Source organism: Corvus moneduloides, chromosome 21, assembly GCF_009650955.1.
Source record: "Corvus moneduloides isolate bCorMon1 chromosome 21, bCorMon1.pri, whole genome shotgun sequence".
NCBI classification, from domain to species: Eukaryota; Metazoa; Chordata; class Aves; order Passeriformes; family Corvidae; genus Corvus; species Corvus moneduloides.
Window position 1 is genome coordinate 536,858 of NC_045496.1, and position 14,167 is coordinate 551,024.

Consider the following 14,167-nt stretch of genomic DNA (forward strand, 5'->3'; position numbering starts at 1 on the left):
ACAGGATGCTGGCACCCCCTGGCATGGCCACAGCCACACTGCGAGTAGCTCTGCACCAAACCTGACATGGGAACAGGAGCCCTCTGGTCCCTTGAACACAGCGTGAGTCAGGGGTGTCTGTCTGTCGGGGGCTTTGCCTGGAGCAACCCACTGCCTGCAGCTGCCCTCTAAGTGCCCCCAAATTGCACAGCAGGAGCTGGATTATTCTGTGAATAGGGTCTAAAATTCCAGCTGTAGGTCTGAGTTCCAGCTTTAATCATGCCATTCATCATCATTACCCACAGTCACTCCACTTGCTGCCCCAAAGGCAGCGGCAGGGGCTGATGCTCTCTGTCCCTTTCTCCCTCCAAAGGAGGAGAAGCCAGGCATCAGTAAGATCATTGATCTGGAGCGTTCCTGTCCTCCTGAGCAAGGAGGAGGTTAATTTACCACAGGTTGGAGAAAACCCAGTCTTTAAATTCTCTGCTTGCTCTTAATTAAACAAAAACCAACTGTGTTTGCTAAGCCTTACTCCAAGGACCCGGCTGCCCGGGCTCTGCGGCTGAGTGCAGGCGGCCTGTCCTCCAGACAAAGACCCACTCAGGGGACCGGGCTGATCCCGCCTCTGTCCCTGCTGCAAAAACACCAGGACAGGTACGGCTGGATCTGCCTGGGCATGTGGCTTGGGACCCTTGTGCTCCCCTAAGTGCATTAGTCCACACAGGACAGTCAGGCACGGGGAGAAGGTACTTCAGAAATAACATCTCTTCTGTCCAGAGAGGAAATGCCAGCCCTGCACCCACCTCCCACCACAGCCACAGGTGCTGCTGCGCCAGGTGCTCGAGAGCAAGAACAGCCAAGTCCATTGCAAACCTGCCTGCAAGGGTGCCTGGAGATTTCCTGAGCATGCTCCAAGGTGTGAGGGAGAGATTAATCTCAATAATTACTGTCCTTAGCTTGCCTGGCCCCATCCAAGTTTCGATCTCCCCTGGAAATGTGCAGGTCTCCCTGTGCCCCAGCCTGCCCTGCCCAGGGCTGCTCTGGGGGGCTGCACCCAGCCTGCAGAGAAACCCCCTATCCCCGCTGCCAAGCTCTGCAGCGCCTCGAGGCTTTTCCCCTCCTGTCCATGAAGTAAATGAAGTGGGGAGAGCAATACAGTGTGCGCTCGCCGAGACTGACAAGCTTGAGCCTCTCCTGGAGCTGCTGTGCTGGTATTAAACAGACAAGACAAGCTTGCAGTCAGTTATCGGCCAAAAAAATAATGAAGGAACAAGTCAGCAGAGCAAAGCCAAGCCACCCGGACCAGCCAAGTGGAGAATTTAATTTCGCACAGGTTCCCCAGCAGCAGTGTCTCAGTGTCACGGCCCCGGCAGCCACAGCCTCTGCCTGGCCCTGGGGCCAGTGGGTGCCCCTTCTGGGGCCGGGGATGCCCGTGGGGAAGGGGCTGCCCTGTTCTCGTTGACTAGAGCAGGGCTGGCTCTGCCTGGCTCAGGTGCTGGGGGGGACATTTCCCTGTCACCGCACAGCCACAGCTGGGCTGGCACGGGCCAGGGCGGGACAGCCGGGCTCTGGGAGCGGTCACAGCCCAGAGCGTCCGAGGGCAGGGAGAACCCTGCGCCCACCACAGCCAAGAGGGGCTTTGGCACCACAGGTCCCTCCAGGGCAGCCACCGGGCTGAGCCAGGGAGCTGTGGGCCCTGCGGTAGGGAAAACCAGTGTCCTGGTCCTGAGGCCACCAGCATTTCTCCAGCTTGAAAAGATGGTGAGAGTTTGCAGGAAATCAAAGCCATCCCAATGCCTACAGAGCTAACTGCACCAATTCTGGGCTCCTTTCATTTGAATCCTTTTCCATCCTTTTGCTTCCAAAAGCACTTCTGGTGTCAGTGTCACAGACAAGTCTGGAAAAACAGTCAGTGGTCTGGGACTACCCAGCAACAAAACACATCCAGAAGCAGAAGGAATAAATCAGCAGGGAGAGTGAGCGCGCTGTCTGCTGATGTGGATCAGTGTGGTGTTCCCGTCCTGGGGTAGAAATATGGCACTGAGCTGGAAACCAGCTGGGAAGCAGCTTTGGTCTCTCTCCCTGTTCCAGCATGTGCAAGGGAATTTCTTTTCCTCAGGGCTTTTTGTTTGTTTTGGTTTTGGTGTTTTGTTTTGGTTTGTTTTCCTCACATTATCACAAGTGCAGCCTCCATGAGCAGGAAATCTACAAAACTCCTTGTCATGCAGGGACAATGAGGGTACTACAGCTTGGCCAAACGCACATCTCTGGGCTGATGCACAAATTCCAGACCCATTTCTGGAAGCGTTTTGAAGTTCAGTTTTGAGAAAGAGGCAAGATGCTCCAAGCGTAATAGATCTTTCAAAATAGGTGGCAGAGGAGTGTTAAAATGAAGCTCATAGCAGTTCAGCTAACAAAGGCCGAGGCTCCCGTGGCCAGCAGTCCACCAGCCGTCCCTACACCCGGGCTGCCCCGTGCCGCTGCCACTCCCCTGGGGGCTCCCAGAGCCCTGTGTCCCCGTGCTGCACAGACCCGTCCTCCCTGCTCTGCCGGTCTGGACAGAGCCAGAGGGGGAGTTTCTCCTTGCAGAGCCCAGAGCAATCCCCATCGCGGCGTCCCCGCAGCCCGGTGGGCAGGGGCTCACAGTGCCAGCAGCGCTGCCAACAGCACCTGGGAAAAGTGACAGGGGAACAAACGGGCAGAACCAGCCGGTTTCTGCCTGGGAGAAATCATGCAACAATTTTCAGCTCCGCACAAACATTTGCAGCCAAGTTATAAACTCCTGGAAAATGCTGACAGACCCTTTGCTCCAGCAGCGCGAGCAGGTGCCCCGTAATGAATGTGCTGAATGACCTCCCCGGCAAAGTTGTCGAGGCAAAAAGCACCGCGGTCATTCGACAAACAATTAGCGAGTGTCCTGGTGGGGACAGCATACTAACAAGGGAAAGGGCCCGGAAGAGCTGAGCAAGCATCCTGCCTTCCCCCCAAATTCCTCCTCTCTCCAGCCCGGGCGCTGATCTATAGCATGACTCACTGGAGCGCCAGTAAAGCTTCAGAGATTGTTATGCTAAATGAGAGAAAAAGTAATTGCCTTTTCCCCATCTAGAATTCCAGATATATAACTTGGAGAAATATAATTAGCTGCTAACTTCAAAGATGCATTGGAATTTTTGTAATGGGCATTGAGACCCTGTATTAAAAAAAGCTAAAAGAAAAATGATACACTCCTTCTTGTAAATGGAATAAGACTTAAAGGTTTTAATTAGGATTCACTGTGCATCTGCAGCTGGGAAAACAGGAGAAATAGGAGAAATATCCTGGTAGTATCTTCCTGCTTGAAAAACACATACTGGGTAAGGAGCTTTACGCAAAAATAATTGTGATACATTTTTGATTCATGAACAATAATAATCCATTATTAAAAACAAACTGTTCTTTTTACTCTGTTTAAATCATTCCAAACAAAGGGAGATTTTTGCAACAAAGACCTGGGGGTCTCGCCAGTTTGGCGTGGGAACAGGGGCACTATCACCCAGCACGGCTCCTAGGAGAACATGGCACATTCTGAAATTAATCTGCCTGCAGTGTCCTTTGTGTCCCCCCTGACTGCAACATGGGTGCCCAGGAGATCCTCAGAGTCTGTTGCTTAGCTCTGCAGCCCCCATATCAATATCTTTTTCCTAGAAAATCACCTGTGTGCCACAGAGCCTGGTGCACCCTGCAGAACCCCAGGAAAGGGTTCAGAGACCCCTCATTGTCTTTGATGAGAAACCAGCAGAATCCCCACAAAGGGCTCCCCCCGCTGCTCTCAGGGCATGGCTTGGCTGCTCAGAGGCCAGAGGGGAGCTGCAGGCTCAAGGGATCACTGCCAGGGTGGGCCTGAGCTGGGAGGAGACTCAGTGTTACAGCTGCCCTGTGGTATTTACTGTGGCATTTTTTTGTTGCTGCTCTCTGTACTGCGTGGAAAAATCTCAATTAATCTCCTGAAGAAACAGCAGGTTGGTCTTACCTGGAATTTGGCTCTTGTATGAGCTTGAACTAGGTTGTACAGGCATGTTACTCTAAAAGATGACTGTAGATTGCATGTTTGGAACAACTTTCAAAACAAATAAAACTTCCTCAATTTAAGGAAGAAAAAACTGTTCTCTTATATCTATAAGGACAGAGTTCAGTCTCTGAACCCTCCAAGGTCCTGCTCCTCCTTGCAGTGTGTGGAGACCAAACTGTAAAACAAAGCTTATGATCTCCTGCTGCTTGTCTTTTAATAAATCCTTTCCCTTTTAGTCTTTGTGTAGGCTAATTCTTGATTTACTGCCTCAGCTTTAGTAGCTGGAGCAGATCATTGTCTGAGTAGAAGCTGGTCCGGCTTGCGGGGCAGAGGAGCCCTGATATCCCTCCTGACTTGGGTATGGAGCTCCGAATCACTGACTACAAAGACTTTCTGTGTCTGTGTCTGGAGAAGCAGAAGATGCTTCTGGCACTTGGCTTTTCCCTGGCAAGCTGGGGTGGCTGCAGAGTGCCGACCTTCTCGGGGTCCCAGTTGCCAGCAGACAAACAGAAATGTGCACGTAGAGGAGCCTGAGCTGCCGTGGGGAGCTGTGTCTCCACACCCCGTCAGGGCCACAGGGGCCTGTGTGCTAATGGATGGCTTATTCTTTAACGCCATGGGTTATCATCTTGTTATCTTGTGTTTGACCACTTGTTGGACTGGGCCTTGACAAATTTTTGATAAAGTCTGATACAGACTGCTGCCTTTAGTGAATTTTTGTGATGTAGGCAGGGATGAGGATGTGCTGGAGAAAAAGGGAGTGGGGAAGAATGGGATTGGTGTTTTCAGCAAGTCTGAGCTGCTTTATCATGTGTTTTAAGGAGAATCCTAGGTACACATTTTCCGCTACGAAATAATGAATTCCTGCCTGATGTGTTCCTTGTTTGACACTAACCACGAGTTCGTCTCTGATGTGAGCTATGCAGGAGCTCATCAGTGCCCAGCTCAAGAAGTCCATTATTGTGCACATGTGGGCAAGCACCTCACCAACACAGGCCTGGGCTGTAACTCAGCACAGGGTGGGGGCAGCTCCCACCTCAGGGGTACCCCTCGCCCTGAGGCATGGTCCTGGGCACTGGGCAGCTCATGAGGGCTCTCCACACCCCTGTGAGGAAAACAGACCTGTTTTTGGTTCAGCATTTGGTGCTCGTTGAATAGCTCTGCACATCTGTTTCCTCCACTACCCAGGGTCTGGCAGAATGAACAGATGCTGGAGTGCAAGGGGGTGGCTGGGAGGGATGGGCTGGCACAGGGGCTGTGCTCCCCAGTGGCAGCAGAGCCTCAGCCAATAGCACTTATATGGCTCTATTTGGTATTTACTGCTTTTGTTTATATTGATCTTAACTGCACTTGATTAATGCTCTGACCCCTTTTCTCATGATTCCTGATCTCATTACCAGAGGTGGGGTGAGCAGGGTAGGAACCTGCAGCTGCTGCTGCTCTGGTGGCAGTCATACTCCTCTGATCAGCATGAGGACCAGAGCCAGCAGGAGAAGGGCCCAGCTTGCTCCACCAGTCCCCACCATGCCCTACATTACCCTCTGAACAACGGATCCATGCTGGAGATGGATAAAGTCAGGAACAGCACATGGGGTGGATGGTGACTGTGCAGGGCAGTGATGCTCGGGCTTGTTCCTGCCTGGTGACATGGACAGCAGCCCCTGCTCGGGACCCTCGCACAGCAGCTCCCAAAATGATCCCCAGCTGTGGCGGCTCCTGCTCAGCCCCATGAGCCAGGGGCTCCCCGAAGAGGGGCTCTGGGGGAGGCTGGTCCCAGCAGCCGGGGAGGAGCTGCACCCCCCTGTGCTGTGTGCGGAGGACATGATACTGAGCACTGGTAATACAATTTATTTCCACTAGTGAGTGAATTGCCCATAATTCATGACAAGTAGAGCCTCGAGTGATGATGAAGGTCAGCCCATCAGATCTGGAAATAAATTGTATCCTATTACAGCCTCCTATTAGAGGTCTATTTATAGCAGGGGTTTGCAAACTCCTGGAAGTTGGGAGGGGTTTGGGTAGGATTTTTGCTTTCTGCTTGGATAGGGAGAGTATGAGGACATGAAAAACTGGTATAAACAGCCTGTGCTGCTGACACAAACCAGTCCCTGTGGTGGACCAGCGTGCTTGCTGCTGAGGGATGCTGGGTCTGGAGCTGACCTGGGGATTTGGGGTGCCTTGGGGCTGGAGGCACAGCCAATGGGCAGGGGAAACCTGCGTGGAAAATGCAGGAAAAAGCATGGAAACGTGGCTGCTTTGAGGAGGCTGATCTAGCAAATGCCATTATGCTTTTATACTGGCAGCACGGCTTGTATCTGCCGAGAGCAGAGCAGCGCCTCTCGCCTGTATTTACCCCTCTATTTACCATGCCACCGTAATCCCCAGGTGATAGGTAATGTGCAGGATGTGGTTTGCCATGGAAACAGAGCCCTGGTTCTTTACATTTTTAAAAAGATTAATATTTCTCAGCTTGGTTTCATTATTCTGATATTAAAAATCATCAGTTATGTAGCATTTCCCAGCCCTCTCAGGCCGTGAAGTGCCCTTTTGGGCACCAGCTCTCCTGCAGGCAGGATGCCAGAGCCTCAGGGACAGCGGGGTGTGGGAAAGCACCTGGTGGCACCTTGGCCACAGGGTCTGCTCTCTCCAGCACCTCTGGCTGCACCCCAGGGGTGTGACACATCGATGTGACTGACAACGCTCACAATGAAGAAAAATGGAGCTGCTGCTAAAGTCCCACAGATTACTGTACCTATTTCTGCCTCTCCTCTGCATTCCGGGTCTGGAGGCAGCAAGCTGCAGAGAGCACCTCAAAGCCCGTTCAATGCCAGAGCATCTCACCCCTGGCAAAGGAGAGGTGCTAAATTTTAATGTTTTCCTCCATCTCCTTGAAAAATATTTTAATTTTCAATGGACTGGGGACAGAGTTAAATTTCCTTATTCTATTAAGGACAGAGGTTTGGGGAGAATAAGTGGAATTCCTTGCAGCAGCTTTGCTTTCTCCAAGGGACTTCCCAAATGCCAGCATGGATGGAGGGGCAGGTGTTTGACTGTACAGGTGTGGGCACAGGCAGGTGTAACCCCCTCTGTAAGAACCTGCTCAGGTTTAGGAGGATCATTCACACTGGAAAATGCCTGGAAGTTTAGTTCCTTAAATGCAAAGAACTAAGAAAAGCAGCTGTCTTTTAAACCTCATAAATCTGTACAGTAAAAGTTTTGGGCAAAACCATATTTTATTGGTTTTGCTGTCAGAAACAAAGAATTAAGGGCCATGTGACTCAGTAATTGCTGTGGACTTTTTTTCTGACAATAAACATTAAACTTAAAACTGTATTAAAATCATTTGACAATTTTTATGCTTTAACAGCTGAGAGTGAATAATGTTTTTTTGCATATAAAACACTTTCTCTTGTCAGCCTATAAAACTGTCAGAAACAAATTCATCAAAAAAGATTATATAATTAAAAGTCACCACTTTTCTTTCTCTAGTTTAGTTGGAATTATTTGTTTGTCACTTTTTCAGGACTAAATTACGGCATTCAGAGACAACTTCCTTTGTTCAGACTATTGTGAAATGTATGATTCTTACAAAAGGAGCCCAACTTTCTCCTCTAATGTATCAATTCAATATCACTTCTCAGAAAATACTTTCAGATAGTTCTGTCTCTGAAAAGTGATTTTATTGTGCAGAGGAGCAGGACCAGTAATGGAAAGCTTCCAAATGTAGAAATATTTTTTATTATTGAGCTGCATATAATTCATAGAAAATTGCTGAATTAATTTTTTAACAAAGTAAATCATCAGCACTTCAAATTGCAAATCCTCTCTTACAGTGAGAGCCATACAGGTGTTTCAGAGCTGAAGTAGCAATATTGATTTTTACGTTTCAGTGATCGGGGAGGCTGTTGGGCTCCTGTGGCCCAAGTGGGGTGTGTGATCTGGGGGGACACTGCCATGACCCGGTCAGGACCCAGCTGCGCGTCAGTGGTGGGGGAGCCCTGGTGCCCCGATGGAAGGGGCGTCCTGTGGGCACGGGGTTTTGCAGAGGGAAGCCCCCAGTGCGTCCTTGGCACTCATCCCCCATGGAGGGCATGTCGGGAACACCTTTACCTGCCACCAGCCCCTGCCCTCTGGGATACCTGATCTCTTTTTGGGAGAAGTGGGGGGGAGCCCCTTCCTGCAGAAGGAGTGTTTGGGCAGCCAGACTCTGTAAACAAGCTGTCTTGGCTCCTCATGATGAGAAACTGTGAGCTTGTCAGAGCTGGGTGGGTTTGGGGTGACTGAGTTTTCAAGGCTGGAGGGTAATAATGCTTTATTGATCTGTCGTTAAGTTATCGGAGCCTTAATGGAGGCAATAAACTAATAGTGCCCATTGCTGTCATGTGGCTGCATCAGGTGGAAGCCTCCCTGGCACGAAAAAGAAGGCTGGTGGTGGCCATCTCCGTGGCGACCCCAGGGTCACGGAGCATTTTGCCTTGAGGCAGCAAAGATGGTGCTGTGAGTAGGAGCAGAAGGTTAAAGGGGTGCTGAGCACTGCTCAAGGCTGGAGTTTGCTGGCTTGGTGCTGTTTTTCTGATCTGATAAATCATGAAATCCAGAACTATTGTGAGTGATGATTTAATAAATGGGGTGGGGGGAGTTCATGCTAGGATGCACCATGACTGCTGCTTCCTCCCGTCTGGGTTGGTCCCACTTGCCCAGGAGCTGAGAGGCGAGGCTGCAGTATTATCTCTTGGTATGGTAATTATTATTTGCGATTAATCCTGCCCGTGCTGAAGAGCTGTGCAAGCCTTTTTCAGAGGGCTCATCTTCATGTTTGCTTCTGCTATTCGTGAGTAATGCAAACTGACGTGAGCTATTGTTGAGGGGAGGCAGACGGAAGTGTCTGTGCCACAGAGGTTTCTAATGAGAGCCTGGAATTAGTAGAAATGCCCTGGCAGGAGCCAAACCCCCACAAGGCAGGGGGTCGGGGTGTGTTCAGGGTGCGTGGTTCGAGGTGCTGGTGCTGCAGCTGACCTGTGATCAGGGTGAACGAAGCCCAGCCTTCCTTCCCCTTCATCCTCCCGCCCAGCCAAGAGCAGCACGTGTACTGTGGGCATTGCTGTGGTGGGCTGCCTGGCACAGCCTGAGAAACTGCCAGCCACAGCTCCAGAGCTTAGCCCAGGACTGGCAGTTTCTACCTTGCCACCCTCCATGATCAGCCAGGAAATTATTTTGCTGGCCAGACATATTTATTTGTGAAAAGCTGGAAATACCTGGGAAATTTGCTGGACCTTCAGTAGCTCTACAGTCATCATTTAAGCAAGTTCATGCTCCATTAAAAACAGTTATTTAATACAATAATCATTCAATTAAAAACCTCTTGAAGTGCCTGCCAAAGCCTATTTGTATCAATACAATATTTTAATTGTAAATAGCAAAGTATGGTCCTGCCAACTGCGATTGTCAAGGAAATGTTGCCAAAATGAGTGCTCAGTTACCAAAATGAGTGCTCAGTTACCAAAATGAGTGCTCAGTCTTGGGGAGGCTCTGGCAACAGAGCAACACTTGGGCAAGAGCTGGGGGCAGCTGCCCTGGACAAGGAGCATCCTTCCAGACCCGCTCTTGCACCCTTGGGCAGGGCAGCCTGGTCCCTCTCCCTCGCAGGGTCCAGCCTTCTGTGCTTCCTCAGCAGCAAAGAACTTGGGACGAGGGAGGAAGGGAGAATCTGTCCAAATCTCTGCTGGAGGGTGCTCTGCATGATGGATCTGCCACTGCCCCCCGATGGCACCGAGCACAGACTCCGCTGGCTGGGGAGCTCGGTGCAGCAGAGCAGAAAAGCTGGAAACCCTGTGTGGGATCCCTGCTGCCGTGTTCCCAGTCCCACACCCTGCATTTTGCCTCGTTGCAAGGGTGCCATCACATAAATATTCCAGTCACTATCGCTTACTGTCAGACCCAATTTAGAAAAGTACCTGTCTGTTACAAATATTTTATAGTACTTGAATATGCAATTTATGTAACATGCCCAGCAAAAGAAATCCATTATACAGTTTTGTCTGATTGAAATTCTGGCATCGTAACAGTAGGAAAAAATTAAATTATTCTAGAAAGTTGCAGTCCATTATGAAGACCTAACTGCTCTTCTCTGAAAAAGCTGCTGCTCCCTCAGTGGTGCCAGCACTGTGATATGAGCACTGCGTGCCCTGGCTTCATTCCCACATTGCCCAAGGAAAACTGGGCTTCCCTGAGCACACGGGCATTTTGTTCCTTCCCACGGCTGCTCCCTGCAGCCCCCCAACCCTGGGGCTGGCCAGGAGCTGGCTCTGCTCCAGCAGGAAAATGGGGCTCACAGCACATGGGGCCGAGCTTGATCGTCTGGGCCCATGGGGTCCTCCTGCCTCTGCCCTTCCCACTGATCCTGGCTCTCTCATAGCCACTGGCTGTGGGCAGTTTCTCTTTCCTGCCTGGGGCTCGGATGGCCTTGGCCAGTTTCCTTCTGCACTTTCAGAGGCACTGGGACTTGTACAGGGAGGAGGGAAATCCCAGCAGGTTGGTTACCCCGGTGTTCTGGGGTGTTTGGAGCATCACCGAGCCCCCCAGGGCAGGGCAGAGCTGCTTCTCACTCCCAGGCTGAGCATCCTGCTGCCCCTGCACAGTTTTGCAGGGCAAGAGGAAGGAGCTTATTCGTCTTCCACCTTTTCTGTATTCCAAGCAGCTGGAATCAGGGACAGCTCATGGTTCTGCTACTCTGGCACCAGCTGCCATTGAATTCCCATTACTTGTGTCTCTGGCGTCGGGTTCATTTACATTTTGCAAAGTTGCCTCTCTTTTACCTTGCACTGATTAGGTCTGTCTGAAGTAAATTACTGAGCTCATTGGTCTGAACAGTTTTATTTCAATTGAGGTGAAGCATACCCAGTGAGAGGCCTTGGCAGGAGCCCCATCCCCATGGCCCCTCCCTCTGGACGCAGCCCCACGGCCGTGGCCTGGAGCATCTCCTCAGCCATGAGGAGGTGCAGTGCTGTAGGAAAGTATTTGAAATTGATGTCCTCTCCTGCAGTGAAACATGTCTTCAAGTGTGTTTTGGGAGGAAAAACCAGGTCAGACTAAAGCGGAGAGTATTTATTTCCTCTGGGACTTTGTGTGTTTCTTGTGGTATATTTTATGGATAGAGCCGGCCCCATATGTCTTGGGGAAGGCATTTGGCTCAGCAATGTGTTAACAGTTAGTGTGCTAAGGAGCCCTTGTTTGGGTACTTTAGTTTTGACATTTAAATGCATTTCTCAAATACAGTGAGATGAATGTGATGTCACCGGGGAGTCGCGAAGGACTCTCAAGCATAAAAGCAGACGGCTGGGTTTTAATCTTTAACAGCGCGCTGGCCCCTTATCCCTGAAGGTCCCTCAGCAGAAGCTGTGTTGGGCTTTAGGTACCCACAATATCAGGTTCTTTATCCACTTATGACACTCCATGTGAGAGAAAAATGTGTGTAATGCAAAAGTGATATTTAATGCCACTCAGACCTTATTTTGTTTGACCATGGGAAATCTAGAGGCTAAAGATCTTTGTGGATGTTGGCAACAGGCACTGGGTCAGACACAAACGGGTCTGGACTCAAGTGTTTATTTTTATTGATGTATGACTTCTGCAGAATGTGAGGATTTAGTGATTTGACTCTGCAGAACACTGACTGGTAGAACGTGAGTACCCAAGAAGGAAAGTGGTGGGGGAACAGCGTGCTGTGGATAACAGTGCAGGGACGGAGCTCCTGTGTTGGAAATGACGTGGAATGGTTTCGGGGCAGGTGTGTCTCTAACTGCACAAGCACTGAGCTGGAGCAACCTTCCCTTTCAACAGGGACCAAGCCCAGAGCCGAGTCCTCCCCGGCAGGCTGGCCCTGCTCGGGGCAGGGGAGGGATGAACCCGCGGAGGCCCCGCCGTGCCCGCAGCAGCGCCCGGCTGCATCCCGGGGCAGACAGCAGCCTGCAAACCACGAGCGTCAGCTCAGCCGGCCGGCTCTGGTGCTCCACACAGATGACAGCACTTTGATTTGAGTGAGTTTCTTTACACTGACACTTCTCCCATTTTGGAAACATCTGTAGCCTGTGGTTTTCACAGGGTTTTATCTTTGGGGAAAGATTGCAGATAAACATGAACAAGCTTTTAATTATAAGATACTGATTGTTGGTTTGCACAGCGATATTTATTCAGTAAATTGCTAATTAATGCAAAGAAAGCTCCATGTGACATCAAATATTTGCTTCCATTTACACTACAAAATTTTATTTTTCACAATGATGACAGTAAATGAGATTTGTGAGAACAGACAGGATAAGCATAGAATCACAGAATTGTTTAGGTTGGAAAAGCCCTCTGAGAGGATCAAGTCCAACCACTAACCCAGCGCTGCCAAGGCCACCACTGACCCATGTCCCCAAGTGCCACATCTGCATGTTTTTTAAATCACTCCTGGGACAGTGACTCCACCACTGCCCTGAGCAGCCTTTGGTAAATATTCAGCAGTAAGAAATTGCTGTTAGAAGAGCCCTTTCCAACAGCTGCATTTGATAGTGAGAACAGACACAAAGTTGTCCCAAAGTGTGTGAGAAATTCAATGTTAGCATCCCAGCCAGAAGTTCCACAGGTTTATCTGACCTCGCTGAGGTGACCTGCAGCTGCCCTGTTGATATGGAGTAATTTATAGACGTGATGAAAAAGCTGTATTTATGCCCTGATCATAGGAGAGAAATGCTACTACGTAAAATTGGAAGTACCTTGTGCAGTATATAGCTGAATCTTTAATTTTTATAGCAGCTAAGAGAAAAATAAGCTTGCATACAGTACACATGGCATAAACTGACTGTAAATCCTGGCCCTGCGGAGAGCCCCAGCAAGAAGCTGCTGATTTCCCCCTTCAGACTGTTGGCAGAGGTGCTGGAGCTGATGGCTCTTGACTTGAGCCAAAGCTGGAGCCACTGGGTTTCTCCTGGTTTTCCTTGCCCAAACTGGAAATAAGGAAAAATGGGAAACAGACCCTTGCTTTGGGATCAGCCTGGCTAAGCAGGAGCCATTGGGTCTCTGAGGATCTGTAGAGTGTTTGTCTCTCCCTTGCGTAGAATAAACTGCAAATGAAAATGTCCATTTCCAAACTAAGTCCAATTTAACCGTTAAAAAGGAAATTAAACTTTTTCAGTGCTTTAGCTACATTTTAAAGCAGAAATTATTCAGTAAGTTCAGGTCTTCCTGACCAATGTCAATCCCTCTGACTCATCGGTAAATTCCTTATTTGTTGAAGGAATTAGCTAAATAAATTTTCAGGCCATCTGGCTGGCTACTCATCCTCGCTACAGCCTGATCCTGGCAGCAGGAAAAGATCCAACTGCTTTCAAGAATCTTCAGAAGTGGAGATTGGGCTGTAGTGACTTGTGAAGATTGCATAAGATGTGAAACACTTAAAAAAAAGTCAAAATAACTTTCAGATCCAAAAAGAGCTGCTGAGTGAGTGTGAAGAATTGGATGAGGAAAGGGAAAAATGGAAATTAATTCAAAAAGGTATATGTATATATTCAAAAAGGGATTTGGGTTATTTTCTTTTTTTCTTTTCTGCAGTTCTTCCTGATTCTTGGCTATTGCAATGAGCAGCTGCCAGGATCCATCCCCCCAGGCCCTCCCAGTGCCACCATCGGTGCCACTCCTCGGCTGCGATGGAGCTGTCCCTGCTGTGCTGGGCGTGAACCAAACTGGTTCTGAGCCTTTGGCTTCGGGGAAGCACTTTCCAAGGAAATTCAAGAAACACTTGGAATGCCTCTGTCTATTAAAGAGTGACATTTAGTGTTGTACTTTGAAATATGTTTGAAGTACCACAGAGCATAAAGGCCCTAAGGGGACCCATGAGCCAAATGAGATTTCCATGTCAGCACCAGTCACGACCTTTCCTTTACTGCATCTGCTTAAATACGGAAAACACGTTTTTGTTGTAAAGTCAAGTCAAAACAGGGATTCAGAGTAAAATAAAATATATACTTAGGGCTGCCCTCAGGGACCTTTTTAATGGTTTCATATAAAACAGTATTCTGTTTACAGTAAGATATCTCTCAGCTGAACACACCCTGCGCTTGCCAGTCATTCCCAGGGGTCAGCAGCACCCGCTGTGGGGGT